Source organism: Rhinichthys klamathensis, unplaced genomic scaffold, assembly GCF_029890125.1.
Source record: "Rhinichthys klamathensis goyatoka isolate OS25496 unplaced genomic scaffold, OSU_Roscu_1.1 h1tg000521l_1, whole genome shotgun sequence".
Classification (NCBI taxonomy): Eukaryota; Metazoa; Chordata; class Actinopteri; order Cypriniformes; family Leuciscidae; genus Rhinichthys; species Rhinichthys klamathensis.
Window position 1 is genome coordinate 188,228 of NW_026607000.1, and position 13,695 is coordinate 201,922.

General features: G+C 42.5%; 1 protein-coding gene across 1 annotated transcript in view; it reads left to right on the forward strand.

Moving 5' to 3' along the window:
- LOC130072998 (titin-like) overlaps window positions 1-13,695 on the forward strand; it is a 93,008-nt gene that overhangs the window by 37,617 nt on the left and 41,696 nt on the right. The gene's annotated exons all lie outside the window — the stretch shown is intronic.

Genomic DNA, 13,695 nt, shown 5'->3' on the forward strand with positions numbered 1-13,695 from the left:
AAATACTCTGCTGATTTTGATCTTACATATAAGTGTTATACATCATTCGATCCTGTTAAGTGTCTATTTTTGTGTGTGTATACTCACAATAAAAACAAAGTGTAAATAAACATAAAAATAAACATGATGCGCGTTTTGCCTTCTCTCTGTGACTGAAGTCCATTCTCGAACGCTTCTGAAACTGTATCTCAGTCAATACTTGTCACAGAGACACGAGCAATTTCTCTTTATGAAGCTGAAATTCTCTTCTTTTAAATGAAGTAATTTATATAAAAAACAAATATTCTCAGTTTATGTAATCTGTATGAAAAGAGAGAGTTGTCAGTATTTTTCCTTTCAGCTAATTATAGCGTATGACGTGTTAATGTGAGCACGCCCACTGAGAGCGTGTGCTATTCAAACGCAAATGTTGAGGCAAGCCATGAAAACGCCCACATCAGCTGCATAAAACATCCAGTTTAATAAGAATCTTGTACTTTACCTTGTCTTGCTGCGCTGTGAGGAATAATACTATCTTAATAATCCTGGAAAAGTTACCTCAGAAGTGCTGGTAGTTTCATTTGAAGGAGCAACGGATTCAGCTGATGTAGGAAGTAATTTACTCTTAAGTGCTTTGTTCTAATCGCGTTATTGAATAGTGTCTGTAAACTGCACAAAGACTGTTTAAATATGAATTGCGTGTCTGTGTGTGAATGAATGAATGAATGAATGAATGAATGAATGGCACAGACGCGCGCACGATGTTACCACAACATCTGTGCCGTTCATTCACTCTCGCTTCCACATTATTTTACATGAACACATCCAAACTATATTGCTATAGCCTACTGAGATCTGTTCTAATCGTGATATAGAATAGTGTTTGTAAAACCAAAAAGACTGTTTAAATTAATCGGGTGTCTGTGTGTGTGAATGAACGAACGCACAGATGCGCACTGTTACAGACGAAATAAAAGACAATATTTCGTTGACTAGTTTTGGATAGATTATGAAGTTTTTACTATAAAATAGAAATCAACTAAGCTTTTGTTAGACAGTTTCTGCTCATATGTTAAATATATAGTATGTTTTGTCAAAAATAAACTAATCAAAACTGTTATAGTGTTTGTTCCAATGCAATCTATATCAAAATAATGAATCCTTAACTTTGAAATATGTATGATAAAATGTATTGACCTACTTTAAAAAAAAAATATATATATATATATATATATATATATATATATGTGTGTGTGTGTGTATATATGTATATATATATATGGCTCAGTGGTTCATGTAGGTTGTCTACAAACAAAGTGGTTCAATCCCCGGTTCCACCTGACACAAGTGTCGAAGTGTCAATGAGCAAGACACCTAACCCCAGCTGCTCCTGACGAGCTGGATGGTGCCTTGCATGGCAGACACTGCCGTCGGTGTATGAATGAGTGAGTGAGTGAATGGGTGAATGTGAGGCAATATGTAAAGCGCTTTGTTGGCCATTGGGTCTGTGTAAGCGCTATATAAATGCAGTCCATTTACCATTTACGCAATTATCTAATCAACCAATCACATGGCAGTTGCTTCAATGCATTTAGGGGTGTGGTCCTGGTCAAGACAATCTCCTGAACTCCAAACTGAATGTCAGAATGGGAAAGAAAGGTGATTTAAGCAATTTTGAGCGTGGCATGGTTGTTGGTACCAGATGGGCCGGTCTGAGTATTTCACAATCTGCTCAGTTACTGGGATTTTCACGCACAACCATTTCTAGGGTTTACAAAGAATGGTGTGAAAAGGGAAAAACATCCAGTATGCGGCAGTCCTGTGGGCGAAAATGCCTTGTTGATGCTAGAGGTCAGAGGAGAATGGGCCGACTGATTCAAGCTGATAGAAGAGCAACTTTGACTGAAATAACCAATTGTTACAACCGAGGTATGCAGCAAAGCGTTTGTGAAGCCACAACACGCACAACCTTGAGGCGGATGGGCTACAACAGCAGAAGACCCCTCCGGGTAACACTCATCTCCACTACAAATAGGAAAAAGAGTTTGCAAGAGCTCACCAAAATTGGACAGTTGAAGACTGGAAAATTGTTGCCTGGTCTGATGAGTCTCGATTTCTGTTGAGACATTCAGATGGTAGAGTCAGAATTTGGGCCAACATTTCTAAAGAATGCTTTCAGCACCTTGTTGAATCAATGCCACGTAGAATTAAGGCAGTTCTGAAGGCGAAAGGGGGTCAAACACAGTATTAGTATGGTGTTCCTTCCTAATAATCCTTTAGGTAAGTATATATATATATATATATATATATATATATATATATATATATATATATGGTTCAAATGTTTACTTATATCTTACCTTGATGCGATTTTGTAGGCTAGTGTATTCTTTTTATTATGTACAGAAATGGACCGTGGTGAATATATTTTCACAGGTTTTCAACCCTATTTGAATATAAAGCCCAGTTGAATATAAAAAAAAAGTCCAGTGAAATGTTACTCCCGCTCGTCATCAGCAGCTGTCAGTCACAGTTGCTAGGCGACAAGAACAATCCTCCTAGGCTAGACCGGTCCAAGCGCTTCAGACGCGCACTATGATATGGGACGCAGCTGTAGTTCGCAACAATTTGTTTATATTGTGACAATAGGCCTACATTTTGTTACTTTAATTTTCAAAATAACCAGTGGTGGAATGTAAGGAACTACTTCGTTAGTATTCACGTACAAATGTGAAGTACTTTTTTCTAGGGCTGTGGTCAAGACCACCTTTGTCGAGTCCAAGACAAGTCCAAGACCATGACTAGTCGAGTCCAAGTCAAGACCAAGTCCAAAAAGGTTCGAGTCCGAGTCAAGACCGAGTCCAGGACAGGAAAAAAAAACGTATGCATGACATTATCAAGACAATCATTTTGGGTTATTATTTGTTGATCTAAAAGCAAAAACAGTGTCACAACACCCAGGATTTTTAAGTATAGACATTCCCCTTGATATCATCTTTAATCTAAAGAAAAAAGAATGATGACATATGGTGATACCTCATAATAGCAGTGTTAAAACTGATACAAACACCAACCTACTTTTATTGCCACTGCTAGGTACTAGTAATAACTAAATGACAATATAGCTTCACTCCAGTAAAATATATCTGTGGTAATTTCTTCACGATAAACCAAACTTTTATTTTGACGGGTTTCTGACGATGAAATGCTGAAGATAAATGTGTACTTGTGTATGTGTAGTACATGAACCTGCGGCACTCATTTGCAGAGACTCGCTGAACAATCAGATTTGATAGCAGTCTTTAATATTCACAGTCACTAGTCCATATAGCAATTTCATATTATGATCGGCAGTGAATAGACAGATCTGTTATTTCAGCAATGCGCCGGTATTGCAGTAGCAAATAGTAGAAAATAAATCGCACACGCGCAGGTCGTACTTGTCAATGCACTCCAACATACACAAATAATAAATTAGTAAGCTAGAAACCACAAAAAAATGAAAATATGAAGCTCAAGGTTTAGTGCCAACGCTGGGTATTACCCTCACTGACCTTCTATCAGCACCTTGATGGAAATCACAAATCAACCAAATACAACACTGCAACCACTCAAAGTAAACCAATCAGAACAGTCAATAGCACAAAACCATAATAAATGAATATACTGAAAAAAATAAGAAAAATACCAAAAACAAAACAAATACAAACACTTGGAAAGTATGTGGCAGACACCAGCGATCACGGTGGCCCGTAGCTACTGGAGAACGAACAGGCGTCACACTAGACGCTTAGGCTGTGCACACACACATGTGTTGGGACGAGTTTGTTATCGAGATAATCTTTAGGTATAAAACAGCAGCGTCAAATCAGCGTTGCCCACCAGGCGTCGCAACACATCTATTCCTCCTAAAAAAATACAACCATGAGCATACTTACAATATATAAAAGAATGAGCGCTGTACAAAGTGGACGTTTATTGTACCTTTAATTCATACCCGTCGCCCATCCACGCCACGCATACACAGGACACGGGACACAACATCCCCCGAAGCACGGAAATGCGAGAGGGCATACAAAAGGGAGAGCCGCCGCCGCTCAACGCTCACTCCGTGAGCTATCCCCGCAGCTATAAATCACACAATAATTAACACAAAATCCCACATCTGTGTTCACTACCCAGCTCAAACAGACCTACCTCAAAGCGGAAGCACTACAGGAACAAGGGGCGGTCCCACGGGCAATGACGCGACCCTCGACCGGCAAGCACACTCAAGAAGTGACTACATGTTATTTTTATACCGTCCCACCCTGTTCGTGATTGGACCCGCACTACCCCAAAAACATCAGTTTAATTTTTGAGCCACAATAAGTCCCACTACACTAACTTTCTGTTGTAACCTTTTCACTTGTTTCTTCAGGGCTATCAGTTCAGCATCCAGAGGGGTCGGACCATGTGTGCTCGTTTCAGGCTTTTTTTCGACACACTCCTGTACTTCATGCATGGGTTTTCTTACCACCGAAGCAACCATAGTCTTAAGCTCTTTCACCTCAGCCTTTAGACTCTGAATCTCAGCTTGTTTCACATCCACTTCCTGTTTAGCTTGAACACACTGTGCTGAGGGATTAATCTTTTTCCTTGAAGCCTCATATTCCTCCTCAGACCTTATCTCCTTCAGCGATTGGAGCAAAGTAGGTGGTTTATCTCTTCTCTCTCTCTCAAACGAAGATTTACCAGCATAAGGTCAGAAGCAGTAGCTTCTCTCAGCACTTGCTCTAGCCTGGCTCTGTCCATGTAGGTGACGGAAATACCTCCTTGCTGCACAACTTTAACTAACGCCTGTTCCAACCGTCGCAGGAACTTAGACAATTTCTCAGTTGGCTGCTGTCGCATCATGCGAAACGCAAAATATAAGTCTTCGCCAGACTATGCAGTACCAAAAGCCTTTTCAAGGGCTTCTAAGCACTTTGCCGCACTTATCTCAGGGTCAGTGACTCTTGCAGACTTGACTATTTCGAGAGCTGGCCCTTTAATACTCTCCATTAGTCTGCGTCTTTTCTCTTTGTCTGCACATTCACTTTCCTCAACCATCAACTGAGCTTGCTCTAACCAGTTATCAAACTGCTCTTCTCCACATGGCGTTGGCAACACACCAGAAAAGAGACGAATACGGCGATAGCTACCCGTGTCAAGCGGCGGCTTTGTAGTCCTTTCCAACAAATTACCCACTATCTGCAGAACATCCGTAGTGCTGGTAGTCGGTTCAGAACATGGAAAAAAATCACGAAGATCTTCAACTGTCTTTCCTTCTGCTTGTAACAAACTCAACAGTTTGCGACTGAACTCATCAGCAGCGGCAGGGGCTTCACCAATTATAACAAGAGGCCTCTTCACCATCCATGGGCGAAATCTCCTGTGGGACATTTTCAGCTTTCAACTGTTCTTTACACTCGCACAAAGCCATTGTCATGTTATGTTTAACACTAAATGTCCTTCCTCGTACACGAACGCGGCCAAGACATTTCACTGTATGCAGTGTATCCTCAATCTGAGCAATTTCAACATGCTGAATCGACGCTCGGGTTCGTTGTAGCCTAAAACTCGTGGCTGCTTCACTCCGTGGAGCAAAATCAAATCAAATGAATGAGCTCACCACATGTGTGTTGTGCAACAGGACCGTCCCCGCCGGTGCGACTCTCTCGATGCAATCGAATGTCCCAGACTGTAGCTCCGTCTGTTTAGTCAACAAACAGGCAGTCTCTCGTCACCGCCGATCACTCACTAGCCGTCAGCAGCTCGCGTCAAACTTTCAACTGTCCGTAAACAAACTGAATTGAGCTCTGCTGCAACGCATTCTCATCCCAAGGCGTCACTAAAATGACAATTTTGACCATGCTTCAATATTCGACGCTTTAGGCACCCTTTAGCGTCAGTTACATGACGCGATCCTAGGGCGTCATCTCACTGACGCTTTACCTAAGCGTCAGTTAGATGACGCGGGTAGGTTTAGGTCTGGGGTAGGGTTAGGATTAGATAGCGTCATCTAACTGACGTTAAAGGTAAAGCGTCAGTAAGATGACGCCCTAGGATCGCTTCACGTAACTGACGCTAAAGGGTGCCTAAAGCGTAGAATATTGAAGCATGGTCAAAATGATTCCCAAGGCGTCAGTTTCATGACGCCTAGGGATGAGAATGGGCTGGAGCTCTTCGTCAAAGCATTGTTCAGCGTTGAGATATCAACCGATAGTTTGTGAGGATTAGTCACCCTAATCTACCAGATGTTACCAGATAAATATGTTATTCACATATTACGGTCTCTACTCCTCGTGCTCTCTGTACACTGTTCTCTTCCTCGTCTGACGTCATTCCTCTCTTCTTCGGCAATCGCACAACACAACCAATGAGCATATGTAACTTTCACTTTATAAAATAAAGTAAACATCTTACATGTAAAATAAAGGTAACAATGTAAATTTCTTTTTACAGAACTGAAAAAATGTACAATATGAAAATAAACAAATTTAACAACCCTCTGACTCAGGTCTGATTTATTATAATACCCATTTTTTCCCTGGGTTACATGTGGCATTGTTAGTCTTCTCTGTTCTGTGTGCTGTAACGGGTTACCCGTTCCTATTCCCGTTGCTTTCCCTGGAACGTGTGAGTGCGTGAAATGGCGAGCGCAGGTGGCATAAAGCTCACTATAGTCTAAATTTCACTTATGAGGTGCGGCCCAGAGCGCTAGCTGCTGTTTTGTGCTGTTTTGTTTACCCGGTTGTGTTGTCTCATTGTCCTATTTGTACAGCGCAGTGGACGTTTGCGGCTTCGAACCACAGCTTTTTAACTACCTCTGCCCTAATCCGTATTTAAAATGTATTTGCCAATGTATGTCCACATGCAAATTATCTGACTTGTGATACTGAGGCCTAGCAGAAGAGGAGAGTGTATTGTTTTCTGTTGATGTTGTTTTTTTTATTTTTGTTTATCACTTGCTTTAAGAACTTTTTATTCACTGTTTTGTGTGGTTTGTCCCTTCTGCTAAAGTGGATTAATTACGGTCTCTTCTAAACTGTGGGTATTTAATAGGTAAACTGTATAAGATCTATTTTTAGGATGTTTTAAACTGAATGTTTCCTGTGTGAAATAAACTTTGTACTTTTGGAAGTCACGTCTCCGTCTTTGACGCAATCCGAACCAGCAGGGTCCTTCAAATTATTGTAATTATTTTGGGTTTAATTCTTTTTGGGGGTATTTTGTTTATTTTTAGACCTTCCTGGGTGAAGTAACCTAGGTGGCGTAGTCGGTTTTTTATTATTTAGCCAAAGGTTACAACATGCATACAAAATACTTCAGAAATCATATTTCTGGATACTCAAATGTGGTTAAAACCTTTGTAGACATAGCTTGCATGACAGCACTAAAAACACATACAAGTAAAACCCCATTGCCTTATCTACTGCTTTTCTTATTGTTGTGGGCTTTATAGGGTGAGTGATGTTTGTTATAATACACAAGTGAGACAGACTTGTGCAAATATTACAATAAAATTAAATTTATTTAGTTTAGTTTATTTATTTATTTAATCGCAATTTAATACATTTAGCTGTCTGCTCCTTGCTCCCTGAAACAATTATTAAAGTAATATTAGCACAAGTTTAGCCTCAAACCACCTGACAAATGAAGCCACGCAAAGGTGATGAATGAGTTAAGATTAAGTTTATAAGAAAGAAAAACTTGGGACTTTTAACTCTGGTTTCTCTAGCTATTTGAGTAAATGAAAACATAATACTTACATTTAAATGTGTATTTGCCGTTCACCACCGAACACTAGACCATTATTTTTTTAAATAAAAATGCTGCCGTCACCGGCGCGCAATGACTTATGGGGTAGGATAGACCGCTATGGATCCTTTTTTGTATCCTTCCTTTCACGGGGGAACGAAGGGTGCATTTGGCGTCGCTTCAGCCTTCGTCGTGCCGCGATTATGCAATCGGCCTTCAAAGACAGCCTTCGAAGGATACAGAATTAAATTGGGACAGCCTTCATCTCGCCGCGGTGACGCAATCGGCCTTCAAATGCGGCCAACCGACCTTCAAATATGGCCTTTCGTGGGATGCAGCCTTCACATTGGGACACAGCTTAAATCTGTTTTAGAGCCTCCTGTTGGGATTCTTGAAAAAAGTCAGAATGAAAAACTTTTTTGGGTTTTTAAATTACACTGGGTGCCTAGGGCTATGTTGTATCTTCCAAAGGAAGAAGGTGGTCAAGGTATTGTAGACCTCAAGTAGAAAAGCAACATTTAGGCAAAAATTTGTTCAGAAATTCTTATATAAATCAAATGTATTGTGGACTGGATTAATTTCCAAAAATCTTTTTTGGACGGACTGCAATAAATATGATTTTGGGTTTATTTCTCCCTTTTATGAAAGTGTGACAAAAGCTTGGTGTGTGGTACAAATTAGAAGATCCTCGCCATACAAGTCTTTACACCCACTAAACATCAGACGTCTATTGGACAGGCAGATCATGTCTATATTGCGTCAGTCGGTCCAAAACCAATTTTTGACCTTTATGCAACGTGCAATCTAGGTCTGCTATTTGGACATCTAACTATGACCCCACCTGGACGTCAATATAACGTTCAATATTTGAACGCCGGAATAGGTAATTTTCTGGATGTTATGTGGACGTCTAAGACAGGTGCAGGAAATTGACATGATCTAGGTTTGCAAAGTTACCTCCAAATGAAGTATTTTCTACGTCATATTTGGAAGTCAGATTTTGGTTCCCTGAAGGTGCAGACTGTGATGCCATGTGGACGTCTAAGACAGGTGCAGGAAATCGACATGATCTAGGTATGCAAAGTTACCTCCAAATGAGGATTTTTTTACCTCATGTTTGGAAGTCAGACTTTGGTCCCCTGAAGGTGCAGACTGTGACGCCATGTGGACGTCTAAGACAGGTGCAGGAAATTGACATGAAAAATTAATGTAGGGAAATGTTTGATTGACTGAGGCATTAATCATTGACTGCAGCTTTGTGAATGCATTTTTTTATGTTAAATAATAACATTGTTTTTCAACGTGATTCATTAGTAGCCTAGGTCTAAAGCAAAAGTAGTTTGCACGTCGTGATGACGTCCGGAATTGGTCCGCATATATATACATGAAACAGGAAGTCCCGCCTGCAGTATGGTAGTTCCACAGGAAACACCACAGGAAAAGTGAACGACAGCAACTTCAAGCAAGATATAGGCCTAAATCTGAAAAATCCTTCTTTTCAAGGTAGGTTCGGTCAACTTAGTGAAGTTTATGTTAAATTATGCTTTACTAATTTTAGCTGTTTTAGTGTTATTGTCTTAAACTAGCCTACTTAAACCTGTTGTGGGGGAGGGAGTGAATCTCCACTAGCTAGCGTTAGCTAAACATTGGCCAACTTTCGCACGGCACCGAAGATTAACAAGTAGCAGCTAACATCATTCCGCTACATGTTTTGTACATTTGCTGGGGTTTTATTTTGGCCGTCGTTGGTTGCCCAATGATCTGGCCGTGATAAAAAAAAAATCCCACATTCCAAGGCCACTATGGCTTGGTTCTCTGTATGGCAATACTTTAAACTGACTAATGCCGTGTTTTTTGTGGTCTGCCACTGCCTTTGTCATAAAAAAAACTAAAATATGATAACATAACAATAACATAACAGAATGTTTGCAAACCCTTGCTTGCAACTGTTTTATGCCAGTGACCCACTAACATCACAAAACATAATGTTGGTCATAAAAATGCAAACTGTATAGGTAAAACTCAAGGCTAAAATAAACATTAGTCATGCAGCACTATTTAATGTTCTAACAATCAACCTAAAAGTAAACATGTGGGCAACGAGAACCACCTGTCAGTCACATGTTCCCATACAAGGGGTGATATAAGTTGTTTAACAGATCAAGATGTACTGTAAATACCAGGAATTGAAAGCTGGCATTCTGATCTTTAGTCTCACATTCGTATTTTTATCTTAAACCCAAATGTCTTCAATGTACAACAAAAAGAAAGAAATTTGCCTTGCTGTTCCCATAACTTTGGAGATGACTGATTGTGATCTTTATTTGTGTTTATTGATTTCAGTGTACCAGAAAAAAGTCCTAGACATACTCGCTGACATAAGAACTTGCTTAAAGCAAAGCCAACCTGCCAGTTCACCAGTAAACATCGAAAAGATGGAGACTATGGAGGACTTTGACCGTGAAGAGGAATGTCTCCATGATGCGGAGGCCTAGGATGCTTTGATAGTTGTATAAGTATGGAAGTAAAAGATAGCTTTATACAATACAATGCACTCACTCATTTTTAGTTTATTTTGGGGAGGGCCAGTCAACCTTACTGACTAATGAAGTTATTCTAACAGGTGCTGCAAATATCAAAAGTTGGTGGAAAGACCACCAAGGACTGTGTCCACAAAGCCCTTGACAGGTACGTTAGTACATACAGTATGGATTTTGTGTAATGTCCAGGTGCTTTGTTTTTTTCAATGTCTGAATCACAATCAGTTTCATTGGCCATCCATGCATTGATGCATGCATTGATGGAGCACCTTATTGGGTACCGAGACCGATGATAGGAAGTTACTTTTTGACCCCGGAATTAAGCCCACAAATATCCATCATGGTGGCGGCCAATTTCAGCCCGTTTAGGCTGAGTTTGCTAGAAATGTATAGAAATGGATGGGAGGGGGAGGAGCTTCTCACTGTCTCCAGTTATATTAATACCTCCATGGCGTAAACCCCCCTGACTGACATGACTGTGTGTATACAACATATTATTTGTGTATGTGTTTGTGGCCACAGAACATATTTTCTTCTATTGATTTCTAAATGTAAATTATTTTCCTTTAGACTCTTCTCTAATGCCGTAATTGTCACGATCCACACTCACAGAGACACAGAAGATCCAATGATGCAGTAGAGTAGTTATTTAGGGAAATCCGTTACTCACAAAACAGTCCAGGCAGGGGTCAACATCCACATAAGCAATCCAAAACACAAGGAACAATAAATAGACAGAAACAGACCTCAAACGTGGTGTGATAATAGATAAGGACTCCATGACAAACACTAACACAGACAGGGTTTATATACACACACAGAACTAACAAGGTGACGGGAAACAGCTGTATGCAATGATCAGATGAGTGGCAGAACAGAATGCTGGGAAATGTAGTTAATCGTGAATGACACCGTGGAAACGAGGACCTCTAGTGATAACCCAGGGAACACAACCCAGACACTGTGACAAAGCCCCCCCCCCCCCCCCCCCCCCCCCCCCCTCTCTACGGAGCGGCTACCAGACGCTCCAAGACCCACAAAAAACAAACAAAACAAGAGTCCAGGAGGGAGGTGGAACGGAGGAGGATCAGGGGGAGGGATGGGGGGCCAGGTCCATGGAAGGGAACAGAAACAGGGGGTGATGGTTTAGCCGGCGACCAGGGCGAAGCAGGCGACCCATCGGGTGGCCAGGGTGGTGAGGACCCCTCGGGCGGCCAGGGCGGTGAGGACCCCTCGGGCGGCCAGGGTGGTGAGGACCCCTCGGGCGGCCAGGGCGGTGAAGACCCCTCGGGCGGCTAGGGCAGTGGCTCAGGAACAGCAGACGCCGGCTCAGGTACAGCAGACACCGGCTCAGGTACAGCAGACACTGGCTCAGGTACAGACAACGGGTCAGGAACAGACAACGGCTCAGGAATAGCCACAAGAACTGTAACAGTCACAAGAATAGACACAAACCCAGAAACAAACACTGGCGCTGGCGCTGGAACAGCCACTGGCTCTGGAACAGACATTGGCACTGGCTCTGGCACCGGCTCTGGAACAGACATTGGCACTGGCTCTGGAACGGGCACTGGCTCTGGCACCGGCTCTGGAACGGGCACTGGCTCTGTCTCCGGCTCTGGAACGGGCACTGGCTCTGTATCCGGCTCTGGAACGGGCACTGGCTCTGTCTCCGGCTCTGGAACGGGCACTGGCTCTGCCTCCGGCTCTGGAACAGCAGACACTGGCTCCGGCTCTGGAACAGCAGACACTGGCTCCGGCCCTGGAACAGCAGACACTGGCTCCGGCCCTGGAACAGACACTCTCCTTTGGGGCAACTCCCCTGTACGACCAGCCCGCAGCTCTACAGATATCTGTTAGCGAGGAGCCACGTGCCAGCGCCCAGGAGGATGCAACGCCTCTCGTGGAGTGTGCATGCGACCTGAGCGGGCAGGGCATGCTTTGAGCTTGGTAAGCCAAGGCGATGGCATCCACTATCCAGTGGGCCATCCTCTGCTTGGGAGGTCCCTAGGGATTCCTATTGGTCAGTCTGACCTTCGTTGTAGGGACTGACCGATAGGGAACGTCTCGGTTACATTTGGTAACCCTCGTTCCCTGAGGGAGGGAACGGAGACGTAGGTCCCGTCGCCACATCTGCTGCCGCCCGCCGGGGGGCCAGCTTTTTCAGGTTTGGCTCCTCAGCAAAAAACTAGTGTGCAATCATACTCTCTCTAGCGAGATTCCTATTGGTCAGTCTGACCTACGTCTCCGTTCCCTCCCTCAGGGAACGAGGGTTACCATATGTAACCGAGACGTTTTCTGTACCAGTTAATTTTCCTGTAGCATTTGGCTCAAAGGCAGGTTTGAACTGGAAATGAATGGATTAGGCTACATTGGAATGTGTTTCCAGTTATGTGGTGGAAAGGAAAGCAATCAAATGAAGCTACAGAAAAATGAACTGGAACAGTTAAAATGAGACAAAGGTTATGAACAGTGCAGTATAAAAGCACTGTCTGCACCTCCTGAGGTCCTCTGGACGTTAATACAGGACGTTTGTTGGACGACTAAATAAGACGTCCTTTGGCGTCACAGTCTACACCTTTATGGTATAAAAATGTGACGTCCACAATGAGCACATTTGGAATATAATTAGCCCTTCTACAGAAATTCCATGGACGTCAATACAGGACGTTTGTTGGAAGACTAAATAAGACGTCGTTTGGCGTCACAGTCTTCACCTTTAAGGTATCAAAATGTGACGTCCACAATGACCACATTTGGAGTATAATTAGCCCTAATACAGAAATTCTACGGACGTTAATACAGGACGTTTGTTGGACGACTAAATAAGACGTCATTTGGCGTCACAGTCTGCACCTTTAAAGTATCAACATGGGACGTCCACAATGACCACATTTGGAGTACAATTAGCCCTTACACAGAGGTCCTCTGGTCGTTAATACAGGACGATCATTAGACGACAAAAAAAGACGTTGTCTGGCGTTACAGTCTGCACCCATAGGGGACCAAAATGACGACCATATCTGGACTACATTTAGCCCTTAAACAGAAGTCCTGTGGAAGTCCATACAGGAAGTTCGGTAGACGTCGGAAAAATATGTTGATTGGCGTCACAGTCTGCACCCTCCTGATACAGACATAGGACGGACAAGCACACCGTTGAAACTACGTTATCTGGAGGTAACTTTGTGCAGTGGGCAGTGGTTTTTAGAAGAACATCTGATTAACGGTGCGCGTTTGGATAAATGTGATGACACAACACCTTGGTTAACCCTCTGGGGTCTGAGGTGTTTTGTGGGCCCTGGAGGTGTTCTGACATTTGTGCTTATTTCTGTTACTTGTGACATTTTCATGGCTAAAGTCTATTTACACTGTATTCAGCCCAAACTCTGCT